Source organism: Triturus cristatus, chromosome 8 (genome assembly GCF_964204655.1).
Source record: "Triturus cristatus chromosome 8, aTriCri1.1, whole genome shotgun sequence".
Lineage (NCBI taxonomy): Eukaryota > Metazoa > Chordata > Amphibia > Caudata > Salamandridae > Triturus > Triturus cristatus.
Window position 1 is genome coordinate 1,200,960,502 of NC_140591.1, and position 13,421 is coordinate 1,200,973,922.

Consider the following 13,421-nt stretch of genomic DNA (forward strand, 5'->3'; position numbering starts at 1 on the left):
CAGTCCGGAGACACAGCTTCTTTGGCCGGTCGGTTCTCCGTGACTTACTGCTGTGATTCATTTCGCAGACCCTCTTCCGGGGTTGGTATTGCTTGGGTATGTATTCTAAGGTAAAGAATCTAGCACGAACGTGTCTTTCAGATGCACAACTTACTTGTGTAACGATATATCTGTAAGAGACCTTTGTTAGTGATAGATTCCTTACCGCCCGCCCATCCTCCCCTTTCTGCGAACTGTTCTCTAGCGTTAAGGTAATCCCTTTCAGGGCCCTAGTTCTATTGCACCTGTAGTCGGTCCCTGGCATGGATCTGCGTTCCTGGCACAGAAAAGTTGTGTACAGAACTGAGGTCAGCGCGCATAGGCGCATCTAAGTAGCCCCGACGACGTCATCTCGGCGACTACGATGCCTACTGACGCGCAAGTGTACTGCTGACGAAAACTTTCCAGATCCAGTCTGACGCTTGGGGATATTCTAAGGTAAGGAATCTATCACTAACTAATGTCTCTTACAGATATATCGTTACACAAGTAAGTAACTTGTGCGATAGTGGCACTATCCATGGTAAAAACATGGTAGAAACATTTATCTGAAAGAAACACGTTAGTTAGATTCCTCACCTCTAATATCCCCAGGCGGCAGGCTGGATCCGGAAAGATTTTTCATCAGCAATACCCTTGCGCGTTGCTATTCGTCATCTGCGGCTCCGCGTCCGTCGGCGGGATGACGTCGTAGGAGTACTTAGAGTCCGCCCTTGCACGCTGACGTCAGTTCTTCTTTTTTCCGCGACAGTAAGCGCTGATCCGGGAAGAGAATACCCTTTTTGTCACTTTTTACAAAACTTTTTGAACTCTTTTGGTTCCCCATTTCCAGTCGACCTCGACTCTGGTGCCGGTAGGGATGCCTGGACTCAAACCGTGCGACTGCCTGATGAATGTCACGGATCAACACCGCCGGTGTCTCTACTGCCTTGGGGCCGACCATGATGCCGAGTCGTGCCTAGACCTCGAAGGTCCCGCAAGCTGCTCGAGATCCGGCAGTCGGCTGCGCGCCGGTAGAGGTCCCGGTCGAGGAGGAGGTCGAGGGACCGGTCGCAGAGCCGCAGCCATCACTGTTCGTCGGGGTCAAAGTCCTCGCATTCCGGTAAGTCGAGGCGCAGCAAGAAGTCGAAGAGGCGACATCGCTCTTCTGACTCCCCTCGCCGGTCGCGCGACTCGGCTGAGGGTTCTGGTGACACCACCGCTGGAGTCGTGTCCGACCCCATACCCTCCAGTCCCTGGGTCTGACACGACTCCGGCGGAGATCAGAGACTTGCTCGTGGCCATGAGGAGTCTGGCTCCGCCGTCGACGCCTGCCGGCGCGCCTTAGGGCCCCGCAGGCTCGACTGGGAGGCCTAGCAAACCGGCGGCTCCGGCCCCGGCGTCGACTTCGGTCCCGACGCAGCAGGCCCCTGTGGGATCCAGGCCTTGATCCAGGTTGACACCGGTCGACCTTACGAACCCTCCGCCGGCGTCGACCCCTTCGGTGCCACCCCTGGTGCTGTCTTCGGACGACGTCGTCCTCGGGTTTAGTCCTGGTCCGGGCCCGGCGTCGGAGCGGCTCTGTATCCGGTGCCGATGGATGACAGGTTTTTCTTCCGCCCGGCTCCGACCATTCCACCTGTCTACCAGGAGTCGGATGACGGGGACGACTGGGAGGGGTCTGAAGACCCTCTGGCACCGCAGTACCAGTTATCTCAGGACTGGGCAGAAGAGCTGGGAGATGCCAGTGGTCTTGACACCTCCCCTGACACTGGCTTCATCTCTCCTCCCTCCGTGGCTACGGAGGAGGGTGCTACATATTCTGTGGTGCTGCGCAGGGCTGCTGAAGCCCTCCGGCTGGAGCTCCCTGCAGTCGCAGTGAGGACTAATCTCCTCATTGAAGTGCTTCAACCGCCTGTAAGCTCCTCGGAGCCTCTGCTGCAGTTTAATGAAGCACTGACGGATGTTCTGATGGCCACCTGGCCCAAGATCTCCACAGTCCCTCCTGTGGACCGGAACGTGGCCCGGCACCACCGCCCCGGGCGACACCAGCTTTATGTCGGTGCACCTCACGCACGAGAGCCTGGTTATCCAGGCCTCTACCTCCCAGACCGCCTTCCCGTCCGCTACCCTGGATCAGAAATCCAAAAGGTTGGAACAATTTGGAAAGAAACTGTTTTCCTCCCTTAGTTTGGGGTTGCGGTCTATCAACACCACGTGCCTTTTGGACCGTTACACCCACTCCTTGTGGGATACGGTGGCGGACGTGTTGCCCCAGTGTCCGGAGGAGGCTCAGACACTGCTCGCCCAGGCTCTTGCCGAGGGACGGTATTCGATACGATGTGGGCTGGACACAACGGACTCGCTGGGCAGGGCAATTGCGACCACGGTGGCGATTCGTCGCCACGCCTGGCTCAGATCCACAAATTTCTCTGGGGAAGCACCCTCATGGACATGTCCTTCGATGGCGTTGCCTTTTTGGTGACAAAGCTGGAGCGCTTTAAGTACTCCAGGGCCACGGCCAAGTCCTTGGGCCTCTCAGCCCGCGCCCGCAAACTTCCGCTTTTCGCCCCTTTCGTGGCCAAGGAAGGGGCGCCCCCTCACGTCCGTCTAGCCACAGGCCGCAGAACCAGCCTCAACGCGGTCCCAAGAAGAGGCAAAGGGGGCCTACGCCCTATTTTGGACCTCAGGAGCGTCAATGCCTTCCTCTGGAAGGAGAAGTTCAAGATGCTCACCTTAGCTCAGGTTCTGGCTGCCCTAGACCCTGGAGACTGGACGGTAGCGTTGGACTTGCAGGATGCTTATTTCCACATCCACGTCCTGCTGGCCCACCGGCTTTACCTGCGGTTCATGGTAGGCCACAAGCACTTTCAGTTTACCGTGTTCCCCTTCGGCCTCACCAGTGCCCCTCGGGTGTTCAAGAATGTGACTGCAGTGGTCGCAGCTCATCTGCGCAGACTGGTTGTTGAAGGTGGGCTCGCCCCAAACAGTCGTCACCCACCTCCAGACTACGGCCGACCTCCTGCATTCGCTGGGGTTCTCCATCAACGTGCCGAAGTCGCATCTGGGTCCCTCCCAGAAGCTCCTCTTCATCGGAGCGGTTCTGGACTCGGCACAGTTCCGGGTCTATCCTCCGGAACAGCGGGTTCGGGATATTCAGGCTCTGATTCCGATCTTTCGGCCTTTATCCCGGGTTTCGGTCAGGTTGGTGCTCCGGCTCCTGGGTCTGATGGCCTCCTGCATCTTGCTGGTACATCACGGCAGGTGGCGGATGCGGGCTCTGCAGTGGGACCTGAAGTTTCAGTGGGCCCAGCATTGGGGCAACCTAACCGACCAAGTCGTGATCTCAGAGGGCACTGCACGACAGTTGCAGTGGTGGCTCACGGACCGCGATTGGGTCAGTGGCAGATCCCTCTCCCTTCCCCAACCGGAGCACACAGTAGTGACGGATGCATCCCTCCTAGGATTTGGGGGGGGCCACATGGGAGAGGCGGAGATCAGAGGCCCCTGGTCTCCGGCGGAGTCCCGGCTCCATATCAACCTATTGGAGCTGCGGGTGATCCCGCTTGCCCTGAAGGCATTCCTTCTCTCTGTTCGGAGAAGTGTAGTGCAGGTGTTCACGGACAACACCACCGCCATGTGGTATTGGAACAAACCGGGCGGGGTGGGGTCGTGGACCCTTTGTCAGGAGGCTCTGCGCCTCTGGACATGGCTGGAATATCAGGGCATCACCCTGGTGGTTCAACACCTTGCGGGCTCTCTGAACGCCAGGGCAGATGAACTCAGCCGCTGGTGCATGATGGATCACGAATGGCGTCTGAACTCGGATGTGGCGCAAGGCCTCTTTCGGCAGTGGGGAGAGCCTTGGTTAGATCTATTCGCCACCGAAGAGAACGCGCAATGTCAGCAAATCTGAGCGTTGGAATTTCCAAGGCAGCACTCGCTCGGAGACGCTTTTCGCCGCGAGTGAAGTTGCGGTCTGTTGTACGCCTTTCCGCCTATACCACTTCTGCCCAGAGTGCTGAAGAAGATCAGGCGCGACCGGGCCCAAGTCATCCTTGTGGCTCCGGATTGGGCATGAAGATACTGGTATCCCGAGCTACCCAGTCTATCGATCGATTCCCAGATTCGACTGCCTCTTCAGGAGGACCTTCTGTCGCAGCAGCAGGGGACGGTCCTCCACCCGAACCTGTCCAGCCTCCACCTCCATGCGTGGAGATTGAGCGGCGGCAGTTGATGCCATTTGACTTGCCTCCTGAAGTCTGTAATGTTATTCTGGCAGCCAGGCATCCCTCCACAAAATCGGTATACGCCTGCAGGTGGAACAAATTTGTGGCATGTTGCACAGCAAAGGCTGTGGATCCCCTTTCCGCCCCTCTTTCTGAGGTTCTCCTCTTTCTTCTTTCCCTGGCCCAGCAGGGCTCTGCTCTGGGCACCCTCAAGGGATACCTTTTGGCTATTTCTGCTTTCTTACGGCTTCCTGATCAGCCTTCTCTTTTTAAATCCCCTGTTGTTGCTCGATTCTTTAAGGGCATTACTCACATGTTTCCTCCTGTCCCTTTCGTAATGCCTCGATGGGATTTGAATCTAGTGTTGACCTATCTGATGTGCGCTCCCTTTGAGCCACTTCATAATTGTCCCCTTCGTCTTCTGACTCTTAAGACTGCTTTCCTGGTTGCCATCACCTCTCCTAGAAGGGTGAGTGAGCTCCAGGTTCTTATCTTCTAAGCATCCTTTTCTTTCTGTCCATCCGTACAAAGTTGTTCTCAGGACTCGTCCTTCCTTTCTCCCTAAGGTGGTAACTGCCTTTAACATCGGTCAGTCTGTTACACTGCCCACCTTTTTTCCGCCTCCGCATCCCTCGAAAGAGGAAGAGAGGCTCCACCGTCTGGAACCAAAACGGGCGCTGTCCTTCTATCTGGACCACACCAAACAGTTCCGGGTGGACGACCAACTCTTTGTTGGCTACGTGGGCGCTAAGAAGGGGCGGGCAGTGCACAAGCAAACCATCTCTCGGTGGGTCATTTTGTGTATCAAGGCCTGTTATTCCTTAGCTAAAAAGGAACCCCCTGTGGGGCTGAGGGCCCATTCCACTCGGGCCACGACGGCGACCACTGCCCTGGGCCGGGGAGTCCCCTTGCAGGACATTTGTCAGGCAGCAACGTGGGCTTCGCTGCACACGTTTGCCAAATATTATTGCCTGGACAGCCAAGTCCGGAGAGACGGCGTCTTTGGCCGTTCCGTTCTCCAGGACTTCCTGGTGTGATCTTGGTTCGCAGACCCACCCCCGGGGTTGGTATTGCTGTGGTATCTATTCTAAGGTGAGGAATCTAACTAACGTGTTTCTTTCAGATGAACAAGTTACTTACCTTCGGTAACGATATATCTGTAAGAAACATTATTTAGTTAGATTCCTCACCGCCCCACCCATCCTCCCCGTTCTGCGAACCGATATCTAGGGTTAAGGTCATCCCTTTCAGGGCCCTAGATTCTCGGCACCAGTGTCGGTCTCTTGCATGGCTCTGCGTTCCTGGCGCGGAAAGCTATGTACAAGAACTGACCTCAGCGTGCGAGGGCGGCGTCTAAGTACGACGACGTCATCCCGTCGATGATGCCGCCGCCGAAGGACGCGAGCCGCAGACGACGCCTAGCGACGCGCAAGGGTATTGCTGCCGAAAAAAAATTCTGGATCCAGCCTGACGCCTGGTGATATTCTAAGGTGAGGAATCTAACTCACTAATGTTTCTTACAGATATATCGTTACCGAAGGTAAGTAACTTGTTCGTTACTTTCGCCAATATACTAAAGTGTCCGAAGTATAAGATACATGATATTCTCTGAGTTATACAATTTAAATTTCTATTTTCTGACGATAAAATCTGTGTTGCTTCCCTCTATGAGACATTTACACTGTTAATGCTTTATATGCATGATATAAAAACGTTATCATCATCATTATTATAGCGCTATCTTCTTTGACCCTGAAGCCCTATCTGACGGCCTCAGCAGTCGTTCGTGTTTTAGCAATTTTAAACAAGGAGCGTAAGTATATTCTCCATATGGGCAACAGCTTAGGGCAGGTACATATTAGATGTGCAAGATATTCAACGGTAGCTCCACAGAGCCGGCAAGCTGGTCTGCCTTTAAGTGCCTGGTTGTATTTCGCTTCAAACTCCCTAATCGGTATATAAAATTCTCAATCTTAAAAATGTTTTTTTGATGATTAGACAGGTTAGTTCCATCCTAAATATTCTTGACTCTGTAAAGTATAAGCATTGATTACTAAATCCACGTGATTATATTTTCCATCTTGTAGAAGGTCTAAATTCCACTGCTTAGTAGTGGGCGTATTGCGTATTAAGTTTTGACACACAGATCCGTTCATTTGTCCCATCTCCTGTATGTCAGGCAAATTAAAGATCCTAATGCCATCTATGTACTGTACAATTCTGTGTCTCTGTATTTCGATCTCCCTAACTCTTCAAATATTAGATGTTTCAATGAAGATGAAACAGCCTTAGCACTATCGATTATGTAATTCACACAGCTTTTATTGTGCAGTAGTACCAGGGATTTTATGCCGAGTTCCAATCCCATGATACAGTGTGGGTTTGCCTGTTGTAGTTGTAATAAGGTGCGTACACATTTCATAAAACATTTCTCAAAGTTAAAGATGACCTTTTTACTCATTACTGGGGCAGCATATAATAAATATGGAACTAATTTCATATGTAATGCTTTAAGTGATGGACTAATCGCTTTCCCTCCAAACATTTTCATAAATCTTGAAATTGATTTAGTAATGACAATTGATTTCAAATTTCTACTAGCTGAATGACTTGCGCAGGATAACTTATTATCAAAAATCACTCCAAGGTAATTGTATTGCTCCACTACTTCAATTGATGTTTCTCCTAGTGTCCACCTTTTAGGTTTTATTGGCTGTCCAAAGGTCACAATTTTTGGTTTGACCATATTGGCTAACAATCCATTCACTGAATTGTAAGTGTATAATTGTTTCAATTGATGCTGGAGTCCTTTCGGAGTTAGAGACATGATCACTAGGTCATCAGCGTACGCTAGGTATGGTATTTTTACACCTCCTAATTGTGGTGCAATACCCATATCAGATTTTAGTGCCATATCTATGGCAGCAAAATAGAGAGAAAATAACAATAGTGCGAGAACACAAACTTGCCCAAGGCCATTTTCAACAACATTTTTTGGTGATAACGTATTATCTGATAGAGACTACTAGCCGCAGATTCCTTCACGTGGAATTATCCCCAGGCATGAGACTGGATCTGGAAACTTTTTGCCACAGCATCCCTGTGCGCCGGGGGCGTGGCGACCACGCGACTACGCCCAGGCGTCATCCGCGTACATGAAGTCAGCGAGGTCACATAAGACCCGCCTCGGCGCGCCCACATCAGTATTTTCTTTTTCCGCGTGCAACGCGGATCAGATCCTTGCTACGGGCCTGTTAGGCTCCTTTTTTCTCCCATTTTTTAGTGGAACAGTGTGCGAATGCCTTCGGGCTTTAAGACTTGCACATCTTGTGGGCATCTTCTGTCAGCGACGGACCCTCACCTCATTTGTATGTGGTGTTTGGGGGAGGATCACGGCACCACAGACTGTACACAGTGCCAACAGTTGAAGCCGAAGTCGCGGTGGGAGCGCCGGATGAAACTTCTCTTGGCGCGTCTCTCCAGGTCGACGTCCTCCCCTCGGTCTGCTTCGATGGACGGCTTCAGACTCGGCCGTGGTCGTCGTCCTCACCTTTCTCCAATGTCACGTGAGTGTCACTCCCCGATGGGTAAGTGTCGCAGTTTGTCCCCAGGGGCTGGTATCCGGCCTACCGGGGGCGTGGACTCTCCGTGGGTGATGCGGCCCCGCGTGTCGTCCTATCCACCGTTTCCCGGTGTTGGGGCGTCGAGAGTCCAAATGGAGACATACATGGTGGCTTTGCAGGCCTCGCTGGTGTCCCCTCCTCCTTCCCCTCCTGGGGCGTCGACGGATCCCTCGCTCTGCGCAGGGCCCTCTGCGGTGCTACCAGTGGCTCCGGCCCCGGTGCCGACTGGTTCGTATCCAGGCTTGGAGGATGTGGTACTGTTGGGGTGCGGCTCCTCTGGGGCAAACTCCTTCAGGCCACGGCGTCTCTGCCTCGCCGCAAACTCCCGCGGGGGTCCCTGTGGTGTCGCGGGAGGTCGCCAGGGCTCAGGTCGCATCCCCGAGCCCCTCTCGGTCCTTTGACAGGATGGTCCTGTCTAAGGCCGAGGTGACGGCGCCGGCAGCAGCTGGACCGCGCAGAGCCGCAGGGGTCGGTGGACCCTCCTCGTCCCGCTCCGGGTCGAGGCCGAGGGACGACCCCTCGTCCCTCTCCGGGCCCCTCTCGTCCCTCCCCACAGGTGGCTGCCTCGTCGGAGGGCGAGTCGGAGGTTGAATCGTCCCTGGCGCCGCCGCATGGGTTGTCGAGCATTCTTCGCCTCATTCTGGGCCACGGCTGTCAGAGGGCTTCGTGCCACTCCCCAGGCCCGTCTCGTTTCCCCGCGCAGGTGGCTGCCTCGGCAGGGCTCGTGTCGGCGTCACTCCGGCGCCGCCCAGGGGCCGGTGCGGCTCCAGCTCTACTCCGGGTTTCACTCCGGTCCCCGGTGCGGTGTGACTTGGAGGTCCTGTGTCCGGCTGGTGCCGACGTCCTACCTCAAGCGGCGGATTCTATGGCTCCGCGCAGGGGTCGTACCGCGGATTCATCTTTGGACGCTCCTTCTCCGGAGACATGCATATTGGTGTCGTCCTCCCGGAGACTGGTCGCCGTGTGGTGTCTTTTTTACCGGCGTCGAAAGGCGGTTCCCCGCCCTTCCTGGGGCAGAGATGTTCGTCGGAAGAGCGGCAGGTCCCTCGTTCTTCGGCTCCTTCTGACTTCCAGGTCTGGCGCTTGCCCGCCCCGCTTGGCCTCGAGGACGGCCGCCTTAGTTTGCAGCCGTCGCCCACGGAGGAGCTGATTTCTCCACCGCAGGGCCTTATGGAGGCGGGTGCGGCCTTCGCTCACACAGTGTCCACGGCTGTGGGCATCCTACGCATGGGTGATCCGGTGGCTCGCGTTCCAGTGGAGCATCTATTGGAGGTCCTCCATCAGGGCTCTGGTGGGAGGGAAATCTTTTTTTTTTTTCTTTTTTTCGCAGAGTTTTATATAGCGCGAACTTGACCCGAACCCAACCCGGTATCAGAGCGCTTTACGTAGCACCAGTTACGTTACATTAGGACACACATTCATTCTTTGTTAGGCATGGGGAGAATAAGTGATTTGCCCTGAATCACAGGATGTTCAGCGTCATTACCGAGACTCGAACCCACTTCCCCAGGTCCGAGGTCGATTGCCCTAGCCGTTAGGCCAACTCCTCTCCTTCTTACTTCCCTTTGAAGGTTCGCTCCTCTCTTCCCTGACGGGGGCTTGGAAGCGTCCTGCCTCAGGGGACCCGGTGCCTCAGCATCTTCTGCACCTCTCGGCGCCGCGTGACCCGGCGTGTCTTTCCCTTCACCCCTCGGCCACCAGCCCCCTTTTGCGGACTGCTTTTCCCTCCCTGACGCCGCTGTTGACTCCCCCGTCCCGAGAGGCCCGCTGGCTGGACTCTTGAGGACGCAACATGTTTGCCTCGACCAGCGCAGCCCTGCGGGCCCTTAACACCTTGTGTGTGCTGGCTAGGTCCTCCTCCTGTTTGTGGGACTCGGCAGAGTCTCTGGGATCTGCACCGTCCCAGGAGTCTGGCCTGGTGGACTTACAGCATCATGCATTGGATAGCCGGGAGCTTGCTGCGTTTATTCTCCGCTCCGGACATCTCGCAGGTGCTGGGCCGGGCCATGGCTTCCTCAGTCGCTCTGCGTCGTCATGCTTGGCTTCGGGACGGAGTATTCCCTGAGAATATTTGGGAGCGACTCATAGGCCTTCCATTTGATGGCAGCCTGTTGTTCCATGCCCTGGCCGACACCGCCAGCCCAAGGCTCTTGGCGGGGCTCCGTCCTCCTCCGCCTTATCCTTCTCCGCCTTATCCTCCTCCTCCTTATCCTCCTCCTCCTCCGTCCCCTCCTCAGTGACTTCTGAGTTGGGTTGATTCTGGGCCTTCTTAGGCCGGCTGTTCTGGCTGTGCAGTGTGTATTCTAGTCGTTACGTCCTTTCTTGGGACTTGTTAGCTGCTGGACGGCCCTTGTTTTGATTGTGTGTGGTTCTGCAGGAGTTGTTGCGCAGACTTGGCTCTGAGATTGGGTCTTCTGCTTTGTTTGGGCTGCTTGTCAAGCCTTCAGCGGGGGTGTTTCTTTCCTCGTGGCTCTTTTGTTTTTTCCTCTGCGGCGGAAGTTCTTCCAAAGAGGGTTCCCATATCTTGGGACCTAATGTACCCTATGTGGGGTAGTGGTAGCTGTTGTATGACTTGCGCTCTGCTAGAGGGTTCTGGTCGCCTTCGGGTGCCTGTTCTCCATGGTGTTTAGGTATGTTGCTTTTGCTTCCTGAGGTCGTGTGTGTGGCCACTCGTAGTGGTGGCCCGGGCATCTCCTAATCTCCCTGCTCCTGTCCTGACGTCTGGGATGATCCTGTGTTCTCCCTTGCTAGGCTTCGCCTACTCTGCCTTCCTGGGGCCTTGGGCTGTTCTGGCTGGCAGGCTGCTTTCCATCTGGAGTGGGTTCGCCTTCTTTTCCCCAGTTTCCTTGGGTCCTCTAGGCTTCTTCTTCTTCTTCTCTGCTTTCCTGTCTTGGCATTGGGCGGAAGCTGTGTTGCCTTGTGAGGAGAGTGGGGTGCTTCGGCCTCTCAGTCCTTGCCCTTGGTTCCTCTGCTGTGAGTGTACGGGCCTCTTCAGCCATTTTTCCCTCCTACATCCCCTTGGGGTCCTGCTTGTGGGGGTTCCCTTGGCCTGGCAGGGGCGAGGTTCTACCTGGTCCACAGCTCTGGTCCCCTGTGGGGCCCTCTGTTCTGCATTGGCTGGTGGGGTAATTTCGCAGACCCTCCTTCCCAGGGGGTATTGCTAGGGTATCTATTCTACGTGAAGGAATCTGCGGCTAGTAGTCTCTATCAGATGTACGAGTTAATTATCTTCGGTAACGATGTATCTGGTAGGGACGATTCTAGCCGTAGATTCCTTCACGGCCTGCCCTTCCTCCCCTATTCTACGAGGACCCTTGGGTTGGTCCTCGGTACTCGAATCCCAGTGGGGGGCTGTGTCTACTGTGAGTGCCTTCCTTGTTCTTGCGGGTGACTCCGCCTGGGGGCGGTTCATTCCTCCTTTGGTCCTTGGAGGATGGTGCTCCGGTGCCCTGCTACTCTGGCTACTCCAGGTTTTGGGGGGATTGCTTTCTATGCCTGTCCTCCCTCCCCTCCCTTCCTCCCATTGCTACCCTCTGATTAGGGGTCATCTGGGCTTGTCTTGCCCTTGTCCCTTGTGGTTGGTTGCCCTCTAGATTGGGGTGGCTTGGAGGTCTGTTGTCCCTGTCTGTCTTGGGACTGGTCCCTTTCCTTGCTCAGGATGGGGGGGAGAGCTTCCTACGTGTGCCATGACTTTTATGCCTGTTCTTGCCTCCGGGGCACAGGGATTGGAGGTTGTCTATGTGCTGGCAGGGTGACTGCGCAGGTTTCTGCTTGTTCTTCTTCCTTCAATCCCTGCCCTTGGGGTCTGCGGTGTTGGCACTACTCTGGTGGTGTTGTTAGTCACCGTTTCTTTCCAATTTTTCTGCTCTTTGCACACTGTTCCCATGCTTCCACTGTTTTTTATCTGGTGGTTCCGCGTTGTGGTGCGGAAAAGTTCTCCGAAGAAAACTGATGTGGGCAGGTCTTAAGTGACTCCCGCTGACGTCACGTACGCGGACGATGCCTGGGCGGAGTAGCGTGGTGTCGCCCCGGCACGCCGGGATGCTGTGGCAAAAAGTTTCCGGATCCAGTCTCACGCCTGGGGATAATTTTACGTCAAGTAATCTGCGGCTAGAATCGTCTCTACCAGATGCATCTTTACCGAAGGTAAGTAACTCGTACATCAAGTGTTAATTTTACCTGTAGCCATGTTTCTGAATGTAATTCTATCAGTTGGTCCCAGTCCAATGAGATCGGCTTTTTCCTCAGTCCTTTGTATTCTTCACGCTGTAGCGCCTCCCTTTCAGCGGTCGATTTCTTCCTTTGTTATATCTGGAAATATTCCATCAACTTTTGGCGATGTATAATTACAAGTAATACTGGACTTATACAGAACTTTGACTTAAATTTCCCACTTTTCATTTGGATTAAACAGTTCATCTGGCTGCCTATATGAGATTGTACCGTGTCCTACCAGAGACCAATATGCTCGTTCATTCCTGGTTAATATAGCATGATACAATTTTGCTTAAGCATTGTCCTCACTATCCCGCTTTATTTGTAAATTTCTGTTCTTAAATTCTCTCCTTAGGTCTTGTAGCCTCAGATTATGCTCATTAGACATTGTAAGTTTTAGTGTATGTCGTACCATCTTACGGTAAATTCTCTTGGATTCAGTTAATTCCTGGGTCTTGGGTGTAATTACAGGTTTTGTTCATGGTTTCTGTAATTTGTCCACAAGGGTCCATAATATATTCTTTGTTATAGATTGCCAAACTGCGATCGACTCGTCCCCAATTTTCAACAGCACATTATCTTTTTTAACACTCGATGTCATGATTCCTTCTAGGTTGGCCGCCGTCTCTTTTAGCGCATTATTCCAAATACGTTTTTTTCCATTCACAGCAGTCAATCTGCCACTATTGGCCGTTATATGGGTCTCCCAATGAACATGCTTAACGTTAATAACTAACCTTTGAGGATCATGATTACTCTCAAGTCTTGGTGTGATAGCGTCCTTTTTGCACAGATGATAGTAGGAGTAATGTACAAATGTGTAGTCTATAGTAGAGGAAGCCATAGGCCCTCAATTGGTTGATGAGGCTGGTTGATCTTCTGCTAGCTGGGCAGAGTTGTTTCCACGTTGGTGGCTGTTCGACACACCTGGCTAAAAACATCTGGCTTTATTAGGAATGTCCAGACTTCGCTAATTGACATGTCCTTTAATGGCACCCGTTTCTTCGGAGACCAGACAGGTGCAGCGCTGGATCGCTTACCGGATTCTTAGCTTGGTCCTTAGTCCACTGAGTTGCCTCTTGTCCCCAGTCTGCCTTTCGCTCCTTTTGTGGCTATGGAAGGGGCTTTCAACTGCACCAGCCATATCCCAGTCACAGAGCAGCGCAAGTTCCACAACCCCTGTGCGGACGAGGGCGAGGTTCGTCCCAACACCGTGGGTCGGGTAGCCAGAGTTCCGGTCAATCCCAAACACCCTTAAACCCCCTTGGTCCCCTCCTCCAGTCTTGCCCTTGCAGACCATGGGCTTCCAGTTGGTGGCAGGCTCTGCCATCACTTC

At 53.8% G+C, this 13,421-nt stretch overlaps 1 protein-coding gene across 1 annotated transcript in view; it reads left to right on the forward strand.

Moving 5' to 3' along the window:
• The window catches only part of TMEM131 (transmembrane protein 131), a 943,143-nt gene that overhangs the window by 752,749 nt on the left and 176,973 nt on the right, over positions 1-13,421 (forward strand). The gene's annotated exons all lie outside the window — the stretch shown is intronic.